Here is a 12,554-nt window from a genome sequence, read left to right as displayed (position 1 = left end):
GGAAGTTTGGTCATCTTTTAGACAGACAGATGGAGAGACAGAGAGAGAGAGATAGAGCGATAGGTGATAAACGGATAAGTGATAGACGATAGGTGTATACTTAGATGATAGATGATACATAGATACATACATGATAGATAGATGCACAGATAGATGATACATAGATGGATTATAGGTGATAGATGATAGGTAGACAGGTGATAGAGATGGATAGATGATAAATAGATAAATGATAGATGACAGGTAAATAGATGATAGATAATAGGTGATACATAGACACAACGTAGATAGATGACAGACGATAAATGATAAATAGATGAGTTATAGATGATACATAGATAATAGATAGATAAGAGATGATAGATGATACACAGCTAGATAACAGATAGATCGTTTTGCTAATTGTCAATTAATTTTAGAGCTGACTATGCTCAAGTTGACCACTAATATCTGGCAGACTTACTATTTTGTGAAATCTTAAGCATAAGTGGGTTTTACTGTGTACTGAGAAGTCTCCTATTCTAGGAACTTACAATCCATCTGAGCTTCAGTTTCCTTATTTCTAAAATGTAGACAACAGGCATTTCCTGCTCAGAATACAAAGGGGTGACATCGAATGAGATGCCGCCCATGAGCATGCTTTGAGAAATGTGAACGAGAAGCATTCTCCTTTCTTAAGAAGAGGATCTCCGATGTAAAATCTCCATCGTTCCAAAGTGCTTCCACATTCCTGCCAGTCCTCTCGGGGAAGAAAAATATGTTCTTTCTTATTCTGGCGAGATAAGAGACACAGAGGAGAGATGAGAGCTGTTATTCTTATGTAGATATCCGTTTCTTCCAACTAAAAGCCATCATTTATTGTGTTTGATTTTTTAATTAAAAAAATATATGAGAGTATTATGTACATGCAGTTAAGAAGTCAGATAGCATCACAAGGCTTATAATGAAAACCAATCGTCACGTGGCCGACTCTCGCTCTTCACGGACACCCACTTTTAACTGTTTGTATTGCGGTAAAACGCACATAACCTAAAATTTACCATTTTAACTATCTTTAACTGAACGGTTCAGTGGCATTGAGCACATTCCCATTGCTGTGAGCCATCACCACCATCCATCTCCAGAACTCTTTCATCTTCCCAAACTGAAACTCTGTCCCCATGAAACACTAACCCCCCACCCCGTCCCCAGCCCCTGGTGTCCACCATCTACTCTCTGTCTCTATCAACTGACTACTCCAGAGGCCTCGTATAAGTGGAATCATACAGGATTTGTCTTTTGTGCCTGGCTTATTTCACTTAGCATAACGTTTTTCAAGGTTCATCCACGTGGTAGCAGGTGTCAGAATTTCATTGCTTTTTAAGGCTGAGTACGATTCCATTTATGGAGAAATGGAAGACGCTATTTATAAAATACCATCTACAAAATGTGTACCCCACATTGTGTTTATCCATTCCTCTGTGCACGGGCACTCGGGTTGCTTCCACCTTTTGTCTCTTTTGAATAACGCTGCTCTGAAATTTCGGCTCCGAAGGAAGTGTGACATTTAAAACCGAAGTTTACATTAGAGACCGCCCTGGCCCTGACTAGTAAGATAACTATTCTTCAAATCTTGACCGAAGCTGAGGCTTGGAGACCACAGTGTTGCTCCTTTGGGTGCCCTCGGCAGGAAAAATTCCTTACTGTGAACAAAGCCACATAGTGGTAAATTCATCATCGTCGAGAGCTTGGCAACATCAGGAAGCACGAATCTAAATGGAAACTTTGAGTTGCTGCAGATGAAGAGATGAAGCAGATTTGTTACCGATTTCTCTCTCCGGTGTGAGGATGTCTCGGAGGTGCAGGACCCAGGAGACGCTGTGAAGACTCTGCGTGGCCCCTCTGCCTGCCAGGAGAGGAAGCACATTTGCAGAGAGAGAGAGACTTAGAAAGACGGTTCATTACAGCTGTCAGGAAAAGCCAGAGAGGAACCGCCCAGGGCTGCAGCTGCCATGGCGGAGCAAAGAAACCAGAGATGATGAATGAAGTTGTTGCAGAATCTGGAAACTTCAGGACCTGTGGGAGCCCCAAACAGCTGACTCTGTTCTGATCTCTCAAATAGCGCTTTGGTGAACTGTAATTATTTTGCATTTCTCAGCAACATACATGAGCGGCCAGGCAGGTGCTGCTTTTTCCCCTCTGAACACTGTTTTGGAAAGACATAAAGTGCGTGGTATGATTCATGAGCAGGACAGTGACTTCATCTCTAAGGACAGCCTTATTAAATATGTAGGACCACTCCAGCCTCAGACTCTGGAGTAAAGGATGTCGCTAACCCTGCCCTTTCGCCCTTTGGTCTCCAATAGCAATCAGTGCGACACCACGATCCATTTCTCAAGAGAAAGCTAAGTGGGCAGTGGTAATGTCATTGTGCATCTCCAAAAAGAAACCCCTTGGCTGATGAGCCAGAGAAAATGGACTTGGAACAGCCAGAGAAATTCTAATGCTCTGAAGACAGAGGGCATCTTGAGCTGGATCTTGAACATCGGAGAGGACAAAGACAAGACTTTCCATGGAAAGGTGGAGGAGGATAGCCTCGGGGTGGGGGGGGGGGGGGGAGGAGGGAAGCGAGGGAAAGGGGCCAGGCGTAGGAGCCCCGAGCAGAGAGGGGATTCTGCTCTTCCCAGGAAGAGGAGAGCATTTCCCAACGCCCCTGGAGACGTGTGAGTTACCTGCTCTGTGGAGTGATGGCAACACTTGGCTGAGCAAGTAGGTGATTCTCTATGGCGGCTTTTGGTAACCTTGAAGCTTCCTTGTCTGTCGGCTTCCTAGCATCATCGTCGTGTGGCATCTCCCACCATTTCTCCGTCTCCTCCTCCTCTCGCCTTCACCAGTTCCTCCTGCTCAGTTCATCGTTTAGACGCTGGTGTTCCCCAGGGCTGGGGCCTGGCTCTCTTTTCTTCTTGCTCCAGTTAGGTGGTTCCCCTTGGGTATGCCACAAAAAAAGAAAATGAATCCAAGGTGAAACAAACGTAAGAGAGAACAGATTACACAACGTAAAGCGAATTTCCACTGGGCATCTCAACCTGCCTCATGAACCAAATAGCCCTTGGAAGCAGTAGTCAAGGAATCATTTGGTGAAAGTTGACAAATGACCTGCCAACGCTCTGTTAGTCATTCTGCCAGGACTAACTGTCCGTTACTCTGGGTGCCCCAAATCCTACCTTCCTATCCATTTCAGCTGAGCTCTAACCACATGACTACTATACGGTGTCTCAAATGTTGCCACACTCAGATGTGCAAATAAAACGCAGCTTCTTTATTTCCTACAGCTGGTCTAATTTTCCTTCTCAGGCTCCACCTGGCTGGATAGAGGGGTGGGAGGGAGTCTTACATTTCTGCAATCAGCCTCTGCCACCCTAACTACCATCTTTTAGGTGAATATTCAGTTTCCCAGCATTCCCGCTCTCCCAAGGAGGCATCTGTGGGTCTAGGGGCATCCAGGTTCTCAGGGCATTGGGTTGGGCAGCACCCCTGGCCTCATACCTGCGGGTCTCCACTAAGAGGGGGCTGCTTTGCCCTCTGTGGGTTCTCTGATTGGCATCCACTGCGAAGTGGTGTTTGTGGTCCTGTTCCTGGGCATTCAGCTGGTGTTGGAAGCTGACTCCTAGCAAAGATAACACGGTCTGTTTTCTCTTCATGCTCCTAGGAAGTGTGACCAGTGCAACTTTCCAGGAAGTTGGCCATAGACTGCTCCAGCACACCCCTGCCGGGATGTGAGACTGCTGAACTAGGCAAAGCATTTGCATATCAAACGACTATGTATTTATCAAAACTCCCTCTAGATCCTCGCTTTACTGTGCCCACCAAACGCAAACTATTAGATGGAGAACTTTGCCCAGCCGCAGTTGGATCTCCCCATTGAAAGACCCACCTTAAGTCACTGAAGACATGTAGTGGGCTGAATGGTACCCTCCCCCCTGCAAAGATATGTCCACATCCTAATGCCTGGATTCTGCGAATGTGACCTTATTTGGAGAGAGGGTCTTTGCAGATGCAACTAAGGATCCTGAGACGAGGAGACCATCGTGGATTATCTTGGTGGTACCCAAATCCAATGCTGAGAGTCCTTACAAGAGATGCAGAGACGGAAGAGGAGGAAGCAGTGTGGCCATGGAGGCAGAGATTGGAGTGATGTGGCCGTAAGCCAAGGAATGCCAGCAGCCACCAGAAGGTGGGAAAAGCAAAGACCAGATTCTCCCCAAGAGCCTTTGCAGGAAGTGTGGTCCTACCAACCTTGGACTTCTGGCCTCCAGAACACTGAGGGAAGAAATTTCTGTTGCTTTTAGCCAGCCAGTAGTTGTAATTTTTTACAGCAGCCACAGGAAAGTAATACAAGCCTAGACCTCAAAACCCTATATATGTCGACACTTGACATCCTCAACCAAGACGCTACTCTGACTCTGTTGAGGTGGGGTTATGCCTGACTGTGGTGGGTAATAAACTCAGTTGTGCTTGGTCAACAGGTCATTTGTGGTCTTCTGGGGGAATGACAGTCAATAGCTTTCTTCCTTTAACTCAGACCCTTTCTCTTAACCACCATGTTATAATGCCCCCCAAGACTCTACAAAGAAAATACCCAATAGTGGTTGAAGATCTCTGTCTCTCTCCATCATCTCTCATCTATATCTATGAGAGAGAGAGAGCGAGCAAACCTTTGGATCACACTGAGATAATTCCCCTTCTCATAAGGATTCTCTCCTAGGAATTTGATGCATTTGTCCTGCGGCATCTCGGTCCAGAAAATTGATGAATTAACTTATTTGTTCATTCTTTACCCATTTACTGGATTTTTTTTGTTTACATACGTTTTAGCAAGACCCTTGGGAACATAGAATTAGTACAGAAAAATGGTTGATAGTGTGTAGAGTGGAGAATACTTAAGTAAAATGGAAACAGGAAGAAAATACACGTCTAAAATGTGTCTTATGGGTGCCTAATGGCCTCCTCCTGCATGAGTATTGATGCTTTACCCAGAATGGAGCCAGTTCCAGCTGATGGCAGTCGCTCCAAACAATGGGAGAATTATAGCATGCTTAAAAACACGTAGGAAAAGATGAAAACTCCCACTTAATAACACTCAACATGGATGCTTAAATGCCTGCTACCGTGTTGGCATTGATAAAAGATCAGCACGCCCAAGATTTTATACGACAGCCCTGATTTCAACTATTCTGTCTTTTGGTCCGTTTCTGTGTTATAATTTGAGCATTGCAATATAGAAACAAGCCCGGTTAACCATGAGAACTATCCATTCCTCTCTTCCAGAAATATCTGAGTGACACAAAGTGGAAAGTCACAGGTTTTGGACTCGGGTACCATACTACCTGTGACCTTGGGCAGACTGCTCCAGCTCTCTCTGACTCCATATCTTCATCGGTCACTAGTGAGGAGTAAATGAGGTCACCCACGTTTTGGGGTAATATTGTGAAGAATTCACCAGCATGTTCCTTTTTCTTCCTCTGTTAGACCCTGGATGTTGTCACTTATAACTGGAGGGCAGTCTTTGGCCCCAGGGGATCAGGAACATCACATCGAATCACCGAATCTTTTTTTTTAAAGATTTTATTATTTCCTTTTTCTCCCCAAAGCCCCCTGGTACATAGTTGTATATTCTTCGTTGTGGGTTCTTCTACTTGTGGCATGTGGGACGCTGCCTCAGCGTGGTCTGATGAGCAGTGCCATGTCCGCGCCCAGGATTCGAACCAACGAAACACTGGGCCGCCTGCAGCGGAGCGCGCGAACTTAACCACTCGGCCACGGGGCCAGCCCCTCGAATCACCGAATTTTAAGTTTGAAAGAACCAAGGCCTAGATCTAAGACAAAGAGATTGGGTATAATCAGTGTGGTGGAGGCAACAGCCCCAAACTTATGTCACCGCGGAAGCAATGAGTCTCCCCTGAATTTGTGTCGAAGAAGGCAATTGGAAAGAGAGCAGAAGTCCGGACGCTGGTGAGATTTCTGCACCCTGCACCCCCACCAGGTGAATAAGAAGGTTGGGGGAGGGTCTCCGTGAGCCCAGATAGTTAGAGTCAGAAGGGGGCGGGGGTAAGGAAGAGGACGTATTATCGCACCTTATTAAAAACCTCCTCAGAGCACGGAGATTTGAATTTTAGACACTGTCTTTTCAAGGGACTTATCTCACCTGCAAAATGGGAATACTGACCACATGTAAGAAAAAGAATGCGGTCACTGAAGTCAGGAAATCTGAGTTGGAATTCTGTCTACAGTAGACAGATAGCGTACCCCCACCTGCTGTACCGGCTGGTCTGTGTCACTGGCGGAAAACAGCAGAAGTTGTGGGATGCCGCCGTCTAGATTGGGGTGTAGAAGACACTGCCGCTTCCTTCTTCACCCACCTCTCTCCTTGAGCAGCCCTCTGCAGAGGCCCACGTGGTGAGGCGCTGAGGCCTGCTGCCCACAGCCACGTTGGGGAGCTGGGGAGCCCATCTCCCAACACAGTCACTGCTTCAGACAACTTCAGCCCTAGCTGACATCTCACGAGAGACCCCCAGGCCAGGGCCACCTGGCTGAGCCCCTCCCAGCACACGCTCCCCCTCCCCCACTGCAACCCCAGCACACGCTCCCCCTCCCCCACTACAACCCCAGCACACGCTCCCCCTGACCTCCAATCCCAGATAGAAACCCCTACCGTTCTCCCTTTGAGGAGGTGGATCTGAGTTCTAACTCCCTTCTCCCCGTCTGACCGCCTTTCAATAATAGTCACCCTCTTTCCTTGCCACGGTCTGGTGTTTCAGTTTTTTTTTTTTCACTGGCCCTCCTGTGCACCAGGTAAATGGACCCGTGTTTGGGCTCGGTAACAGTGTCCTTATGAGAAGAGGCCATCAGGACACAGAGCGAAACCCTGGGCTCTCGAGCACAGAGTGAGACCCGGTGGGGACGGAGTGGGAAGGCAGCCACATGCAAGCCCAGGAGAGGCCTCAGGAGAAACCAAACCTGTTGACAACTCGATGTTGGACTTCCAGCCTCCAGAACTGTGAGAATAAATTTCTGTTTTTAAGGCTCCCAGTCTGTGATGTTTTGTTTTGCCAGACCCAGCAAACCAATACAACGACTCAGACATTTTGCTGCTCTGCATGTATTCACGAATAACCACAAAAACACTTGGGGTATTGATTTGGGGGTTTCAGATAAATCTTAGCAAGTAGGCAAATTCCCAAACACTGAATCTATGAATAATGAGGATTGACTGGACTGCCACCAAGCCCAGTGCATGGTCTGTTCCTTGCGGCCGTAATCAAATATGCAGATTTTGATTGAATCCCAGCCCCGCCAGCAGAGAGCAGGCCCCTGATCTCAGAGGGACAAGTGGGTAAAACAGAGACGGAAGGAGAGAAATTTCTCACCAAGCAGCCAGCTCTGTCAGCACGCTGTGGGCCTATTTTTTCCTCACCTCACTTATATCTCAAATTCCTTCCACAGGTTTCATTTCCTTTTTTTTCATTTTTATTTTCCTTTTTCTTTAGTGCAGGGTGTATTCGGGAGGGCCAGAGGCTGACTGAAGCATGCAGGGTGGCCCGAACCCCACGGGGCCTGCTCAGATTTCCTCCCGCTGCCTCAGCGCGTGGACAGGTGCCCTGCTATGGAGATCCCAGCCTTATGCACAGCCCGTTAAAAACCGCGACTCTGCTGACCCGAAATCAGTGAGACACGGCGCCTCTCTGTTCTTTTCCCGGTAATGAGCAGCGATTTCCGCTGGGACATTTGCCCTCTTAACAAGCTACCCCTTGGGTCGCTGGCTGGGATTAAAACGTGGCTGGAAGGGGTGAGCAGGGTTTATGATTCTCAAAAATATCGACCTCACGACCCTGGACTCATTAGCACCACGCTGTACAAACAAGGATATGGCCCAGATAGGATCTCTCCTTAGCAAAAACTGGCCACTACGTATTCAGGTAAAGTGGAGAGATGTCTTTATCTTCCCTGATAACACAGCTTATCGCCGCCTTTTGATACAACCGTAACCAATGTGGTGAAATCAACTACTCTGTATGTCAGAGAAGTTCGTCATCTCTCGTCCACTTAGCAAGGATCTTTTTTATAAAATGCATTATGAACAATAATTCTTTTAAAATCACTGTGATATGAAAACCTTATATATTCTAAAATTAGACTTTTTTCCTTTTTCAAGTTGATCAATAACTTTTTGAAAAGATAATACATTCACGTGCTTCAAAATTCAGAGGATACGAAACAATACATAAGGGAAATCTTCCTTCCACCTTGTCCTGCGCAACCTCATTCTTCTCTCTAGAGGCAACCCATCTCATCGGTCATCATCCAGATGTATACATTTCCAGACATATTTCTTACGTATAGACATCCAAACACATGCATGTGTGTGTACACACACACATATATGTACATATACACACAGACACACGCATGTGCATATAGTATAATACAGATACTCTTCTATATCTTGTCTTGTTCATTTGACTATACTGTCCTTTCGCATTATTTGCAGATTCTGCATTTGGGAATTTGCCTACTTGCTAAAATCTATTTGTAACCCCAAAGCAATACTCATGGTGCTTCTGCAGCCATTTGCAGACCTGCTAGGGCGGTGAAAGCTTTGAGTCGCCCCACTTGCTCCTTCCAGCTGTGAATGAACGAGCCGATGCTCTACGTCCTTCTTGTTTCAGCTCTCACGCCGTAAACAAGAGTGCCATGAGTTTTGCACTTTTGTGATCTTCGTTGGTGATTTCGTCGTTTAAAATGGCCCCTGAGCGTGGTGCTGAAGCTGGCTCATGTTCGGAAGCATGAGGAGGCTGGGATGGGCCTGATGGAGAGAACACGTGGGTTAGATCGGCTTTGTTCAGACGTACATTCTATTGCTGTCGGTTGTGCGTTCAACGTTCGTGAATCTACAGTGTATGCTAACAGAGGCGTCTTTAAACAGGAACACACATAAAAGGAGGTTATGAATTGACTGGTTGTGTATTGGACGAGAACGTTGTGACCAGAGGCTCAAAGGAACCTAACCCCATATTTCCCCTGGGAGCAGTTGTTCAGTATTTGCTAATTCAGGGTTTGAGGCAACTTTACAGAACGTAATTATAGTGAATAAGAAGAATCGACTGTATATTTTGGCGGGAGCTCTGTATCTTATGGCTGAATCCATTATATCGATGTGTCACGATACATTTAATAGTCCTCTCCTCTGTTGACGGGCGTTAACTCATTTCCAGCCATTGGTTTTACAATGTCTACAGGTTCTTAAATAGTGGCTTCAAGTTATCTGACACCCTTCTCATCGTGAGGTGGGGTGTGTGTTGTTTTCCCTTGAATTAGATCAGGCTTGTGACTGGCTTGGCCGATAAAGTATGGTGGAACTGACGTGGGCATCTTCTGAGTCCATGTCACCAAAAACCATGCAACTTGTGCCAACTCTCTTGGATGTCCATTCTCAGGATGCCCGTGCAGAATGGTCTCTCCTTGGACCCAGCTGTCACGCTGGTAGAAGCCCAAACCACAGGAGGAGGCCATGCTCAGGTGATCTGGTTGATACTCCAAGCTGAGCCCACCCTTCAGGCCACCCCAGCTCAGGTACCAGACATTTGAGTGAAGAAACTTCCACATGATTTCAGCTCCAAGTGAGCAAATCGCTCCCAAATATTGTAGTCTTCTTAGACGAGGCCACAAACATCCTGGAGCGGAGACAAGCCATCCCTTCTCCCTCCTGTACAGATTCACGACCCACAATATTGCAGTGCGGTTTGCTTTATGCTATGAAGCCTGGGGTGGTTTTTCACAGCAGTGGTGCCTGGAATGGAATTGGGTTCCTGGCGTGGGAGCACTGGCGTAACAAAAACCTAAAACATGTGGCACTAGTTTAGGGCCAGACAGTGGGCAGAGTGGATGGGCTACCATTGAGGGCTTCAGGGAATGTGGAGAAAATGCTGTTGGAAGCTGGTGGGGAGGAGACACTGGTTACGTGGTGGCAGAAAGGTTCGCAAAATGGCTGCCTGTGGCAACATGATAGATAGGCAATGTTTGTAACGAGCTGATGGATCTGGCTAAGAAGATTTCAGGCAAAATGGTGACGTGTCAGCTGATTTATTTTTATTGAGTTGCCTCTTCTCTGAACTGTCTCTTCATAGCCTTTGTTCTTATAAAAAGTTTGTTATTAAAGTTTCTTCTTGTTAGGAATTTAGACATTTGTGATATGAGTGGCGGATATTTTTCTATTTGTCATTTGCCTCAGGGCCCTACTTAGACTGGATTTTCATACAGAAGTTTATCGTCATTATATTACTATTATTATAATGTAATCAAATCTGTTTTTTAATTAGAGTTTCTGAAATTGTATCATAGATACATAGCTCCCAAATCTGGGATTATTTTTTAAACCTGTGATATTTTTTTTTATCACTTTTGTGGTTTCCTTTTTAAAAATAATTTCCATCTTTGTTCTAACTTATTTATTATTTTTGTGGATATGAGAATGGCCACCCAGTTGTTCTAATACCATTGATTGAGATGCCAATTTTGTCATAAACTAAATTCTCATGGATATTTGAGTCTATTTCTGGACTTTTCCTTCTGTTCCATAGATTTTTTCCGTCTATCCATGTGTTAGTATTACACTGTTTCAATGATTATATGTTTAAAATAGGTTTTAATAAATAAATAATAAAATAAATACATTTTAATACTCATCTTCCCTTCTTTTTCTGATATCCTATCTGTTTCTACTTGTGTTTCCATGTTGACTTAGCATTAGCTGTGTAAATGAAAGAAAGAAACACCCTATTGGTATTGTTCTTGGGGTTACGTTAGATTTATACACCAATTTTGGAAGTGTGGGCATCTTATTATGCTGAATCTTCTGTCCAAGAATGCGGTATATGTCTTCATTTATTCTGGGCTTATTTTGTGCCCCTCAGGAGCATTTTTAAGTTTTCTCCATAATGACCTCGCATATTTATTCTTAGGTATTTTATCTTTGTTCTTGCTGTTACTGCTTTTTCGGGGAATTATTCCTTCTGTTATATATTCTAATTAGTTGTTTTATATGTGAAGCCATTTTTTATACAGTAATATTGTTTTTTTCTTTCCCTTTTTTGCCTGCAGTTTTAGACAAAGCAAAGTCTGTCTTCTATTTGTGATTCTCATTTCGTCCCACCTCCCCTGCTTCTCACACTCGACCGACACTTCCAGGGGGATTTCTGCGTCCTCTGGGGGCATCCAGTTCATGTCACTGCAAACAGGGGAAGGCCTTCTTTAGCCAGAAGTGTCCTTTACGGCTCTTTCTGAGACATGCAGCCACTGTCGGTCACAGTTCCTGTTATTTGCAGTCAAAGACAATCCTAACCAATGAGAAGACAATATGGTGAAAGCAGGGCTTCACAATGCGGATGGGCGGGGCCCCATGACATCATCCCGGCACCAATCTGAGGGCTACCTGTGGATTTTTCAGCCCATAAATGCTGTTTTGTAGGAAACCAGTTTGACTTGAGCTCTCTGGCCCCTGCACCAAGAATTCCCCAGTGACTCAGAAACGACCCTTTATTCATCCTCGAAGTCGCTATTCACTGATTGCCACTGGGTGACGGGCATGTGTCACCGTCCGTGGACTTTTACAGTCAGATACTGGAGATTTACCTTGTTCTTCTGATTGGGTCATGTTGTCCTAATTTCTTCATGTTCCTTGTAGCTTTGCGTGAGTATCTGCACGATTGAAGAAACAGCCCCCTCTCCCGGGCTTTACGGACTGGCTTTGACTGGGAAAGACCCTCACCAGCCCACCTGGCTAGAGAGTCTGGGTTTTTGTTCCTTGCTCTCCTAGATGCCCAGTCTTTTTTTTTCTTTCTTTCTCAGGAGCCCAGAATCTCTTGCTCTCTCTCATCTCTGACTATGTCAGTTCCATCAGTGGTCCACGTGAGGCGAGATGGAAACAGGCCCCTCAGGTACATATTCAGAGAGTCCACCTGCTGGCTAGTGGACCTCGGGCGACTGTGGCCGTGTCTCCTCCATCTGTTTCGTCACTCACGGAATGACTCAGGCCACCAAGGCAGGTTTGACCACTATAAAGTTTTAAATGGTGTTTAATTGTATAATTTTAAATGGTTGCCATCCTTTGTTACTGCTTAATGCATACATGAAATACACCATTATTCAAAGATGAGAAGCATATGGAACTCTGAATTTTAAATATAAGTTTGAGTAGGAGAATAAAAAGGAAGAAAGAGTCTTCAAATTTGTCTCTAGATGACACTCGCAGCTCTTTACTGGATCTGTAAATTACAGTCATTGTATTAAAAATGGCACATTGAGATGCCTTTATATTCTAAAGACTATTGTTACCAAGAGAGAGTGCACCGACGACACTGCCTAATTTGACTTCCCATCTTTTGGGAATATAGCCTTCATTCCATCCATCTCCACAATGTGCTATCTGTGCAGAAACGCCAGCAGGCAGCTCTTGAAACCATCTCTTATCTTTTCACTTAAAAACGAAACACAAAACTTATTTTTAGACAGCTGATGGT

This window comes from Equus caballus, chromosome 13 (assembly GCF_041296265.1).
Source record: "Equus caballus isolate H_3958 breed thoroughbred chromosome 13, TB-T2T, whole genome shotgun sequence".
NCBI classification, from domain to species: domain Eukaryota; kingdom Metazoa; phylum Chordata; class Mammalia; order Perissodactyla; family Equidae; genus Equus; species Equus caballus.
The sequence above is the reverse complement of the archived record's forward strand: the minus strand, read 5'-3'. Positions refer to the sequence as shown.